Below are 12,712 nucleotides of genomic sequence, written 5' to 3'. Positions count from 1 at the left end.
TCGTAAATGGAGACCTACGTGCAAATTGTATGACACTAGACCAAAAGAGTAATCCCCAAAACCTAGAAAGGAAAAAGTAGAAAAATCATAGGAGAAAAATGTGGTTAGAAGAAATGGACCAAAGAGGAATCTGCCACCTGAATGGAAACATCATGGGAGACATACCGGCTGCTCCTACTTGGTCGAATAGAACAATGCAGACTATGTTGGATTACATCTTTGTATCCAAAAACCTTCTTCCATTTATTATCTCATTGTAGGTTAAGCAAGTCCATTATAGTGATCATGATCCCATCATAGTAACCATTTCTAATACTAATGATGATAATACCTGCTAGTGGAATGACTGGGTAGAGCTAGAGGGGGGTAGAAATAGATTACTCCTGCTCCGAAAGGATATCCCTGTTCTAATAGAAGACCTAACACATCTGCAACAACTGGATCCAACAACAGTTGAATTCAATCAAATACTATTAGCATTCAAGTAGTCTAAAGATAAACACCAAAAACCCAAATTCATAACAATACATAGATACGATATAAAAGTTATTGAACAAAAAAAGCTGTTGAGAAAAGACCTACACGCTGAAAAATGCAGATTATCTGAATAAGAAATAACTAATACGAAAACTAAAACAACGCTATAGGAACTTGCACAGGTCACACAAAGCCAGCATACCTGATATTGGGACAAGGCCGAAACAATGGCGTAAAAAAAATATTGCTTGTCACGCGTATTCAAGGATTTAAAGACGCATTACTAGCAATCGCGCAAGTAATAACAAGCTGAGCGAGGACCGCCAACAACACGCCCCGAGCACAGCAAAAGCAAGCAAAAGGACTAACACAGCACAAGCCTCAGTACCAACCCTGGACCACCATCCAGCACCCCTGTGAGAAAGTATGCATCACCTCGCAAGCCCAATCTGCACCCCAGCGAAATCACGCATCTCATCTTGCAAGCCCAGGTTACATCCCAGCGAAATAGCCCACCTCACCTCGCAAGCCCAGGCCGCACCCCAGAGAAAAGGTGTGCCCTCCCTTGCAAGCCCAGGCCACACCACAGAGAAAACGCAGGTCCTCCCTTGCAATGCCAGGCAGCCCCCTCCAGACTGGACAACCCTCCCTGGCGGCATCCTACAGAATGCACCCCCCCAGACCTCACACTCCCCAGGCATCCCACTCCAGAATGGACACCCCCTTCAGGCATCCCACTCCAGGCAGGACACCCCCTCCAGACTGCACACCCCCTCAGGCATCCCACTCCGGACTGGACCCCTCCCCAAGGCTTCCCACTCCAGACTGGACACCTCCCAGGCATCCCACTTAAGACTGCACACCCTCTCCAGAATGGATACCCCCCAGGCATTGCACTCCAAACAGGACGCCCCTTCCAGACTGCACAACGCCTCCAGACTGGACTCCCTTTCAGGCATCCCACTCAAGACTGGACACCCCCACCAGACTGGCACCCCGCATGCATCCCACTCCAGACTGCACAACCCCCGAGGCAGTCCCCTCCAGAGTTCACACCACCCCCAGGCAATGCACTGCAGACTGGACATGCCCTAGGCATCCCATTATAGACTGGACACCCCCTCCAGAATAGACACCCCTCGAGGCATCCCACTCCAGGCTGGACCCCCCCAGGCAGCCCCCTTCAGACTGAACACCCCCCAGGCATCACACTCCAGACTAGACACATCAAAGCCATCCCACTCAAGACTTGAAACCCCCCCAGGTAGACCCCTCCAGAGTGGATACCGCCCCGGGTATCCCGCGCAAGACTGGACACCCCCTACAGACTGGACACCCTCTCCAGACTGATCACCCCCCTGCATCCCACTCCAGACTGGACAACCACCCATGCAGTCCCCTCCAGACTGCACACCACCCCCAGACAGCCCACTCCAGACTGGTCACCCCCCACCCCAGGCATCCCCCTCCAGACCGGACAGCCCCCAGGCAGGCCCCTACAGACTGTACACCCCCCCAGGCATCTCACACAAGACTGGACAACCTCTCTAGACTGGACAGCCCCCCCCCCAGGCATCCCACTTCAGACTGGGCAACCCCCCATGCATCCCAGTCCAGACTGGACACCCCTCCACACTGCACACTCTCCCAGGAAGCCCCCTCCCGGCTGCACCCCTCAGGCAGCGCCCCCTTCAGACTGGACACACCCCCTGGCATCCCACCTGCAGACTGGACACCCCCCAGGCATCCCACTCAAGACAGGACACCACCTCAAGAATTGACACGCCTCCAGGCATCCCACTCCAGACTGGACTCCCCCTAGGCAGACCCTCCAACCTAAACACCCCCAGGAATCCCACTCCAGACAAGACACCCCCCCACAGGCTTCCCACTCAAGACTAGACAGCCCCCCAGGGAGCCCCCTTGAGACTGGATATCGCCCCAGGCATCCCACTCAAGACTGGACACCCCCACCAGACTGGACACCCCCTACAGACTGATCACCCTCCCATGCATCCCACTCCAGACTAGACAACCCCCCAGTCAATCCATTCCAGACTGCACACCACCCCCAGACAGCCCCCTGCAGACTGGTCACCCCCAGGCATCCCCTCCAGACTGGACACCCCCCTGGAAGGCCCCTACATACTGTACCCCCCCCAGGCATCCCACACAAGACTGGACAACCCATCCAGATTAGACCCCTCCCCCAGGCATCCCACTCCAGACTAGGCACCCCCCGTGCATTCCACTCCAGACTGGACACCCCTCCACACTGGACACTAACCCCTCCATACTGAAACCCCCATAGGCATCCCACTCCAGACTAGACACCCCCCCAGGCATCCCACTCAAGACTAGACAACTCCCACAGGCATCCCACAAAAGACTGGACACCCTCTTCAGACTGGACACAACACCCCAGGCATCCTGCTCCAGACTGGACACTCCCAGGCATCCTACTCCAGACTGGAACCCGCCCCCCCCCCAGGCAGTCCTCTCCAGACTGCACACCACCCCCTGGCAGTCCCCTCCAGATGGACACCCGCCAGGCATCCAACTCTAGATTGGACACCCCCTCCACAAAAGACACCCCCCAGACATCCCACTCCAGACTGGACATCGCCTCCAGACTGGACACCCCCTCCAGCCCTCCAGGCACCCCCTCCAGACTGGACCCCCAGGCATCCCAATCAAGATTGGACACCCCCTTCAGACTGGACACCTGACCCCAGGCATCCCACTACAGACTGGACACTTCCTCCAGACTGGACACCCCCCTAGGCATCCCACTCCAGACTGGACACCGCTGCCAGGCAGTCCCCAACAGATTGTACACCAACCCCAGGCAGGCCCCTCCAGACTGGACATCCCCCCAGGCATCCCACTCAAGACTGGACACCCCCTCCAGACTGGACACCCCCAGGCATCCCACTCCGGACTGGACAACCTCTCCAGACAGGACAACCCCCCCTAGGAATCCCACTCCAGACTGGACACCCCCCCAGACAGCCCCCTGCAGACTGGTCACCCCCAGGCATCCCCTCCAGACTGGACACCCCCCTGGAAGGCCCCTACATACTGTATCCCCCCCCAGGCATCCCACACAAGACTGGACAACCCATCCAGATTAGACCCCTCCCCCAGGCATCCCACTCCAGACTAGGCACCCCCCGTGCATTCCACTCCAGACTGGACACCCCTCCACACTGGACACTAACCCCTCCATACTGAAACCCCCATAGGCATCCCACTCCAGACTAGACACCCCCCCCAGGCATCCCACTCAAGACTAGACAACTCCCACAGGCATCCCACAAAAGACTGGACACCCTCTTCAGACTGGACAAAACACCCCAGGCATCCTGCTCCAGACTGGACACTCCCAGGCATCCTACTCCAGACTGGAACCCGCCCCCCCCCCCCAGGCAGTCCTCTCCAGACTGCACACCACCCCCTGGCAGTCCCCTCCAGATGGACACCCGCCAGGCATCCAACTCTAGATTGGACACCCCCTCCACAAAAGACACCCCCCAGACATCCCACTCCAGACTGGACATCGCCTCCAGACTGGACACCCCCTCCAGCCCTCCAGGCACCCCCTCCAGACTGGACCCCCAGGCATCCCAATCAAGATTGGACACCCCCTTCAGACTGGACACCTGACCCCAGGCATCCCACTACAGACTGGACACTTCCTCCAGACTGGACACCCCCCTAGGCATCCCTCTCCAGACTGGACACCGCTGCCAGGCAGTCCCCAACAGATTGTACACCAACCCCAGGCAGGCCCCTCCAGACTGGACATCCCCCCAGGCATCCCACTCAAGACTGGACACCCCCTCCAGACTGGACACCCCCAGGCATCCCACTCCGGACTGGACAACCTCTCCAGACAGGACAACCCCCCCTAGGAATCCCACTCCAGACTGGACACCCCTCCAGACTGGACACAACACCCCACACATCCCACTCCAGACTGGACCCCCCTTCAGACTGGACACCCCCCAGGCATCCTACTCCAGACTTGACACTATTCCAGGCAGCCCCCTCCAGACTGAACACCCTCACGCATCTCACACAAGAATGGACACTTCCCCAGGCATCCTACTCCAGACTGGGCACCCCCAACAGACTGGACACTCCCTCCAGGCACGCTTCCAGACTGGACCCCCAGGCATCCCAATCAAGACTGGACACCCCCTTCTGACTGGACACCCGACCTCAGGCATCCCACTCCAGACTGGACACCCCCCTAGGCATCCCACTCCAGACTGGACACCGCTGCCAGGCAGTCCCCGCCAGATTGTACACCACCCCCAGTCAGGCCCCTCCAGACTGGACATCCCACTGCAGACTTGACACCCCCTCCAGACTGGACACCCCCAGGCATCAAACTCCAAACTGGACAACCTCTCCAGACTGGACAACACCCCCCAGGCATCCCACTCCAGACTGGACACCCCTCCAGACTGGACACAACACCCCAGGCATCCCGCTCCAGACTGGACCCCCCTCCAGACTGGACACTCCCCAGGCATCCTACTCCAGACTTGACATTATCCACAGGCAGCCCCCTCCAGACTGAACACCCTCAGGCATCCCACACCAGACTCGACACTGCCCCAGGCATCCCACTCCAGACTGGGCACCCCCAGCAGACTGGACAATCCCCAGGCATCCCACTCCAGACTGCACAACCCCCTAGTCAGTACCCTCCAGACTTCACACCACCTCCCAGGCATCACACTGCAGACTGGACACCCCCTTCAGAATGGACACCCCTCCAGGCATCCCACTCCAGACTGGACAACCTCTCCAGACTGGACAACACCCCCCAGGCATCCTACTCCAGACTGGACACCCCTCCAGACTGGACACAACACCCCAGGCATCGCGCTCCAGACTGGACCCCCCTCCACACTGGACACTCCCCAGGCATCCTACTCCAGACTTGACACTATCCACAGGCAGCCCCCTCCAGACTGAACACCCTCAGGCATCCCACACCAGACTCGACACTGCCCCAGGCATCCCACTCCAGACTGGGCACCCCCAGCAGGCTGGACAATCCCCAGGCATCCCACTCCAGACTGCACAACCCCCTAGTCAGTACCCTCCAGACTTCACACCACCTCCCAGGCATCACACTGCAGACTGGACACCCCCTTCAGAATGGACACCCCTCCAGGCATCCCACTCCAGACTGGACTCCCCCCTAGGCAACCCCCTCCAGACTAGACACTTCACAGGCATCCCACTCAAAACTGGACACTCCCTCCAGACTGGACACCCCCCCAGGCATCCCACTCTAGACTGGACACCCCCTTCAGAATGGACACCCCTCCAGGCATCCCACTCCAGACTGGACTCCCCCCTAGGCAACCCCCTCCAGACTAGACACTTCACAGGCATCCCACTCAAAACTGGACACTCCCTCCAGACTGGACACCCCCCCAGGCATCCCACTCTAGACTGGATACCCCCTTCAGAATGGACCCCCTCCAGGCATCCCACTCCAGACTGGACTCCCCCCTAGGCAACCCCCTCCAGACTAGACACTTCACAGGCATCCCACTGAAGACTGGACACCCCCCCCCCGGGTAACCCCCTTGAGAGTTGATACCACCCCAGGCATCCCTCTCAAGGCAGGACACCCCCTACAGACTGGACACTCCCTCCAGACTTATCACCCCCATGCAACCTATTCCAGACTGGACAACCCCCTGTGGCAGCACCGTTGACACTGTATACCGCCCCGGGTATCCCCCTCCAGACTGGACACCCCACCCCAGGTATCCCACTCGAGACTGGACACTTCCTCCAGACTGGACAGCCCCCCAGGCATCCCACTCCAGACTGGGCAAACCCCCCAATGCATCCAAGTCCTGACTGGATGCCCCTCCACACTGGACACTCTCCCAGGCTTCCCACTCCAGACTAGACACCCCCCAGGCATCCCACTCAAGACTGGACAACTCCCACAGGTATCCCACTCAAGACTGGACACCCCCTTCAGGCTGAACACACAACACCAGGCATCCCGTTCCAGACTGGACCCCTCCTCCTGACTGGACACCACCACCAGGTATCCCATTCCAGATTGGGCACCACTGCCAGGCAGTCCCCATCAGATTGCACACCACCCTCAGGCAAGTCCCTCCAGACTGGACATCCCCCCAGGCATGCTACTCAAGAATGGACACCCCCCCCAGGCATCCCACTCCAGACTGGACACCCCCTCCAGACTGGACATCCTCCCCAGGCATCCCACTCAAAACTGGACACCCCCTCCAGACTGCACTCCCTTCCAGGCATCCCACTCCAGACTGCACAACCCCTGAGGCAGTCCCCTCCAGACTTCACACCACCCTCAGGCATTGCACTGCAGACTGGGCATGCACCAGGCATACCCCTTTAGAATGGACACCCCCTCCAGAATGGACACCCCTCGAGGCATCCCACTCCAGACTGGACTCCCCCTAGGCAGCCCCCTCCAGACTGAACACCCCCCAGGCATCACCCTCCAGACTAGACACCTCAAAGCCATCCCACTCAAGACTGGACACCCCCGTGTCAGCGCCCTCAACAGTGTATACCACTCCAGGTATCCCGCGCAAGACTAGACACCCCCTAGAGACTGGACACCCCCTCCAGACTGATCATCCCCCTGCATCCCACTCAAGACTAGACAACCACCCATGCAGTCCCCTCCAGACTGCACACCACCACCAGAATGCCCACTCCAGACTGGTCAACCCCCACCCCAGGCATCCCCCTCCAGACTGGACACCCCCCAGGCAAGCCCCTACAGACTGGACACCCCCCAGGCAGGCCCCTACAGACTGTACATCCCCCCAGGCATCCCACACAAGACTGGACAACCTCTCTAGACTGGACAGCCCCCATCAGGCATCCCACTTCAGACTGGACACCCCTCCACACTGGACACTCTCCCAGGAATACCCCTCAGGACTGAAAACCCCCCAGGCTTCCCACTCCAGACTAGAGACCCCCCAGGCATCCCACTCAAGACTGGAAAACTCCCACAGGCATCCCACTCAAGACTGGACACCCCCTTCAGGCTGGACACACCACCCCAGGCCTCTGGCTCCAGACTCGACCCCCCCTCCTTACTGGAAACAACCAAGGCGTCCTACTCTAACTGGAAAACCCCCAGGCAGTCCCTTGCAGACTGCACACCACCCCCTGGCAGCCCCCTCCAGACTGAACATCCCCCAGGCATCCCACTCCAGACTGGACACCCCCCCAGGCTGGACACCCCCTCCAGGCAGCCCCCTCCAAACTGGACCCCCCATGCATCCCACTCAAGACTGGACACCCACTCCAGACTGGACACCCCAACCCAGGTATCCCAATCGAGACTGGACACTTCCTCCAGACTGGACAGCACCCCAGGCATCCCACTTCAGACCGGACACCCCTGCCAGACAGTCCCTGCCAGATTGCACATCACCCCCAGGCAGGCCCCTCCAGACTGGACATACCCTACCCCCAGGCATCACACTCAAGGCTGGACACCTCCTCCAGACTGGACCCCTCCCCCAGGAATCCCACTGCAGACTGGACACCCCCTTCAGACTGGACAACCCCCCAGGAATCCCACTCCAGACTGGACACGCCCCAGGCATCCCACTCAAAACTGGACACCCCCTTCAGGCTGAACACACCACACCAAGCATCCCGCTCCAGACTGGACCCCTCCTCGTGACTGGACACCACCACCAGGTATCCCATTCCAGATTGGGCACCACTGCCAGGCAGTCCCCACCAGATTGCACACCACCCTCAGGCAAGTCCCTCCAGACTGGACATCCCCCCAGGCATCCTACTCAAGACTGGACACCCCCCAGGCATCCCACTCCAGACTGGACACCCCCTCCAGACTGGACATCCTCCCCAGGCAGCCCCCTCCAGACTGGACACGCCCCAGGCATCCCACTCAAAACTGGACACCCCCTCCAGACTGCACTCCCTTCCAGGCATCCCAATCCAGACTGCACAACCCCTGAGGCAGTCCCCTCCAGACTTCACACCACCCTCAGGCATTGCACTGCAGACTGGGCATGCACCAGGCATACCACTTTAGAATGGACACCCCCTCCAGAATGGACACCCCTCGAGGCATCCCACTCCAGACTGGACTCCCCCTAGGCAGCCCCCTCCAGACTGAACACCCCCCAGGCATCACCCTCCAGACTAGACACCTCAAAGCCATCCCACTCAAGACTGGACACCCCCGTGTCAGCGCCCTCGACAGTGTATACCACCCCAGGTATCCCGCGCAAGACTGGACACCCCCTAGAGACGGGACACCCCTCCAGACTGATCATTCCCCTGCATCCCACTCAAGACTAGACAACCACCCGTGCAGTCCCCTCCAGACTGCACACCACCACCAGAAAGCCCACTCCAGACTGGTCAACCCTCATCCCAGGCATCCCCCTCCAGACTGGACACCCCCCAGGCAAGCCCCTACAGACTGGACACCCCCCAGGCAGGCCCCTACAGACTGTACACCCCCCCAAGGCATCCCACACAAGACTGGACAACCTCTCTAGACTGGACAGCCCCCATCAGGCATCCCACTTCAGACTGGACACCCCTCCACACTGGACACTCTCCCAGGAATACCCCTCAGGACTGAAAACCCCCCAGGCTTCCCACTCCAGACTAGAGACCCCCCAGGCATCCCACTCAAGACTGGAAAACTCCCACAGGCATCCCACTCAAGACTGGACACCCCCTTCAGGCTGGACACACCACCCCAGGCCTCTGGCTCCAGACTCGACCCCCCCTCCTGACTGGAAACAACCAAGGCGTCCTACTCTAACTGGAAACCCCCCAGGCAGTCCCTTGCAGACTGCACACCACCCCCTGGCAGCCCCCTCCAGACTGAACATCCCCCAGGCATCCCACTCCAGACTGGACACCCCCCCAGGCTGGACACCCCCTCCAGGCAGCCCCCTCCAAACTGGACCCCCCATGCATCCTACTCAAGACTGGACACCCCCTCCAGACTGGACACCCCAACCCAGATATCCCAATCGAGACTGGACACTTCCTCCAGACAGGACAGCACCCCAGGCATCCCACTTCAGACTGGACACCCCTGCCAGACAGTCCCTGCCAGATTGCACATCACCCCCAGGCAGGCCCCTCCAGACCGGACATACCCCCAGGCATCCCACTCAAGGCTGGACACCTCCTCCAGACTTGACCCCTCCCCCAGGCATCCCACTGCAGACTGGACACCCCCTTCAGACGGGACAACCCCCCAGGCATCCCACTCCAGACTGGACACCCCCTCCATAATTAGAAACCCTCCCCAGGCAGCCCCTTCCAGACTGAACACCCCCCAGGGACCCCCCCCCCCAGACTGGTCACTGCCCCAGGAATCACATTCAACACTGGACACCCCCTCCAGACTGGACTCCCTTCCAGGCATCCCACTCCAGACTGGACACCCACACCAGACTGGACACCGCCCAGGCATCCCACTCCAGACTGGACACCCCCCAGGCAAGCCCCTACAGACTGGACACCCCCCAGGCAGTCCCTTGCAGACTGCACACCACCCCCTGGCAGCCCCCTCCAGACTGAACATCCCCCAGGCATCCCACTCCAGACTGGACACCCCCCCAGGCTGGACACCCCCTCCAGGCAGCCCCCTCCAAACTGGACCCCCCATGCATCCTACTCAAGACTGGACACCCCCTCCAGACTGGACACCCCAACCCAGATATCCCAATCGAGACTGGACACTTCCTCCAGACAGGACAGCACCCCAGACATCCCACTTCAGACTGGACACCCCTGCCAGACAGTCCCTGCCAGATTGCACATCACCCCCAGGCAGGCCCCTCCAGACTGGACATACCCCCAGGCATCCCACTCAAGGCTGGACACCTCCTCCAGACTGGACCCCTCCCCCAGGCATCCCACTGCAGACTGGACACCCCCTTCAGACGGGACAACCCCCCAGGCATCCCACTCCAGACTGGACACCCCCTCCATAATTAGAAACCCTCCCCAGGCAGCCCCTTCCAGACTGAACACCCCCCAGGGACCCCCCCCCCCAGACTGGTCACTGCCCCAGGAATCACATTCAACACTGGACACCCCCTCCAGACTGGACTCCCTTCCAGGCATCCCACTCCAGACTGGACACCCACACCAGACTGGACACCGCCCAGGCATCCCACTCCAGACTGCACAACCCCCTAGGCAGTCCCCTCCAGACTTCCCACCACCCCTAGGCATCCCCCTCCAAACTGGACACCCCCCAAAGTAGCCCTCTCCAGACTGGACACCCCCTGCAGGCATCACACTCAAGACTGCACACCCTCTCCAGACTGGACACCCCCCCAGGCATCCCACTCTAAACTGGACACCCCCTCCTGACTGGACACCCCGCCAGACATCCCACTCCAGACAGGACACCCCCTCCAGACTGGACACCACCCAGGAAGCCCCCTCCAGACTGAACACCCCCCAGGCATCTCAATCCAGACTAGACCCCCCCTGGCAGCCCCCATCCAGACTGGACACCGCCCCAGGCATCACACTCAAGACTGGACACCCCCTCCAGACTGGACACCCCACCCAGGCATCTCATTCCAGACTGGACTCCTCCTACAGACTGGACCCCCCCAGGCATCCCACTTCAGACTGGACACTCCCCAGGCAGTCCCCTCCAGACTGCACACCACCCCAAGGCAGACCCATCCAGAAAGGACCACCCCTAGGCATCCCACTCTAGACTGGACACCCCCCAGGCTTCCCCTTCCAGACTGCGCACCCCGCAGGCAACCCACTCCAGACTGGACACCCCCAGGCATCCCACTCAAGACTTAACAACCCCTCCATCCACAATGGACACCCCAGGTATCCCACTCCAGACTTTACACCCTGTCCAGACTGGACACCCCCCAGGCAGCCCCCTCTGCGATGGACACCCCCCAGGCTTCCCACTCAAGACTGGACAACCCCCAAGGCATTCCACTCAAGAATGGACACCCCCCCAGCCTGGATACCCCCCCAGGCATCCCACTCCAGACTGGACACCCACTCCAGACTGGATCCCCAGCCCCAGACATCCCACTCAAGACTAGGCAACCCACAGGCACTCCCCTGACAGTCTTCCACAATACCAGTGCAATGTATGTCTGCAGCTTACCTGAACCTCTGTGGTCTGCCAGCCACTTTAAATGTAACACCAATATGTCAGCCGCAAACATGATCAACTGGAAGCACCGGAGATCCATACAGGACTGGAGCATCTGCTGAAACACCTCTCAAGACTTTAACCAGCCCACCCCTTACACATGTGACAAGTGAATGCAATGGCAAGTGGCATGTGCATGTTGGCCATGGCACATTGCCAAGGCATTAAAGCACACTAACTGAACGACAGACGAAAACATACTAATATCAATGAAAAATACACAATTAATGCCCCTGTGCGTCACCCCCTGAGCATCAGTGACCTGGGTGGAAGGTGCGTCAAATTACCCGACCGGGAACAATAACTTGACAGGGCCATGCATGGGTGTTGGGAGGGCAGTCGGAGAGTGCATGAGTGACAGAAACCATGAAAATCACGATGCCACTCTGAAATAGCAAACATGGCTCACTACTGCATTCCAGTGTAAGAGGTGGAGTAACACGTGAGAGCAGGCAGTGTGTGACTGCAAATGCTGGTGGACGTGTCTGCGTGAAATGGGTTTAACACAGCAATGAGAAACACAAGTGCCAATAACTGGACCATGGAACTCCTCCACATTGAGCCACCTACCTCCACCCCAACCACACTGATGGCAAACACACAGTGATACCGCACAGCTAAAAGCAAATGAAAACATACAGTTCAGACACAGCTGTCTGATGGACCCACCCTCAAATGCCAGGCACATGTGCATCCTTCCAGCTGCAACCATCACAGCAACAACAATACAGATGCCTGCACATGCGCCACAAGACACAGGACTTGCAATGGTGAGATGCACTGGCTGAAAGTGAACTATCAAAGTTGCACATACATAAATTAACTGTATGAAGCGTGGAATGTAACCAAATCAAATATGTATTGCATAGGAATATTTACAAAAAAAATGGGGAAGGAAGTTGAAAGCAGACCAGTGGATAAAAAGAAAAGAAATAAAAACCCTGCGACTAACTAATTATATGCATGAAAAACTGGGAAGGAAATTCT

This window comes from Ambystoma mexicanum, chromosome 10 (assembly GCF_040938575.1).
Source record: "Ambystoma mexicanum isolate Mex_15411 chromosome 10, UKY_AmexF1_1, whole genome shotgun sequence".
NCBI classification, from domain to species: Eukaryota; Metazoa; Chordata; class Amphibia; order Caudata; family Ambystomatidae; genus Ambystoma; species Ambystoma mexicanum.
The sequence above is the reverse complement of the archived record's forward strand: the minus strand, read 5'-3'. Positions refer to the sequence as shown.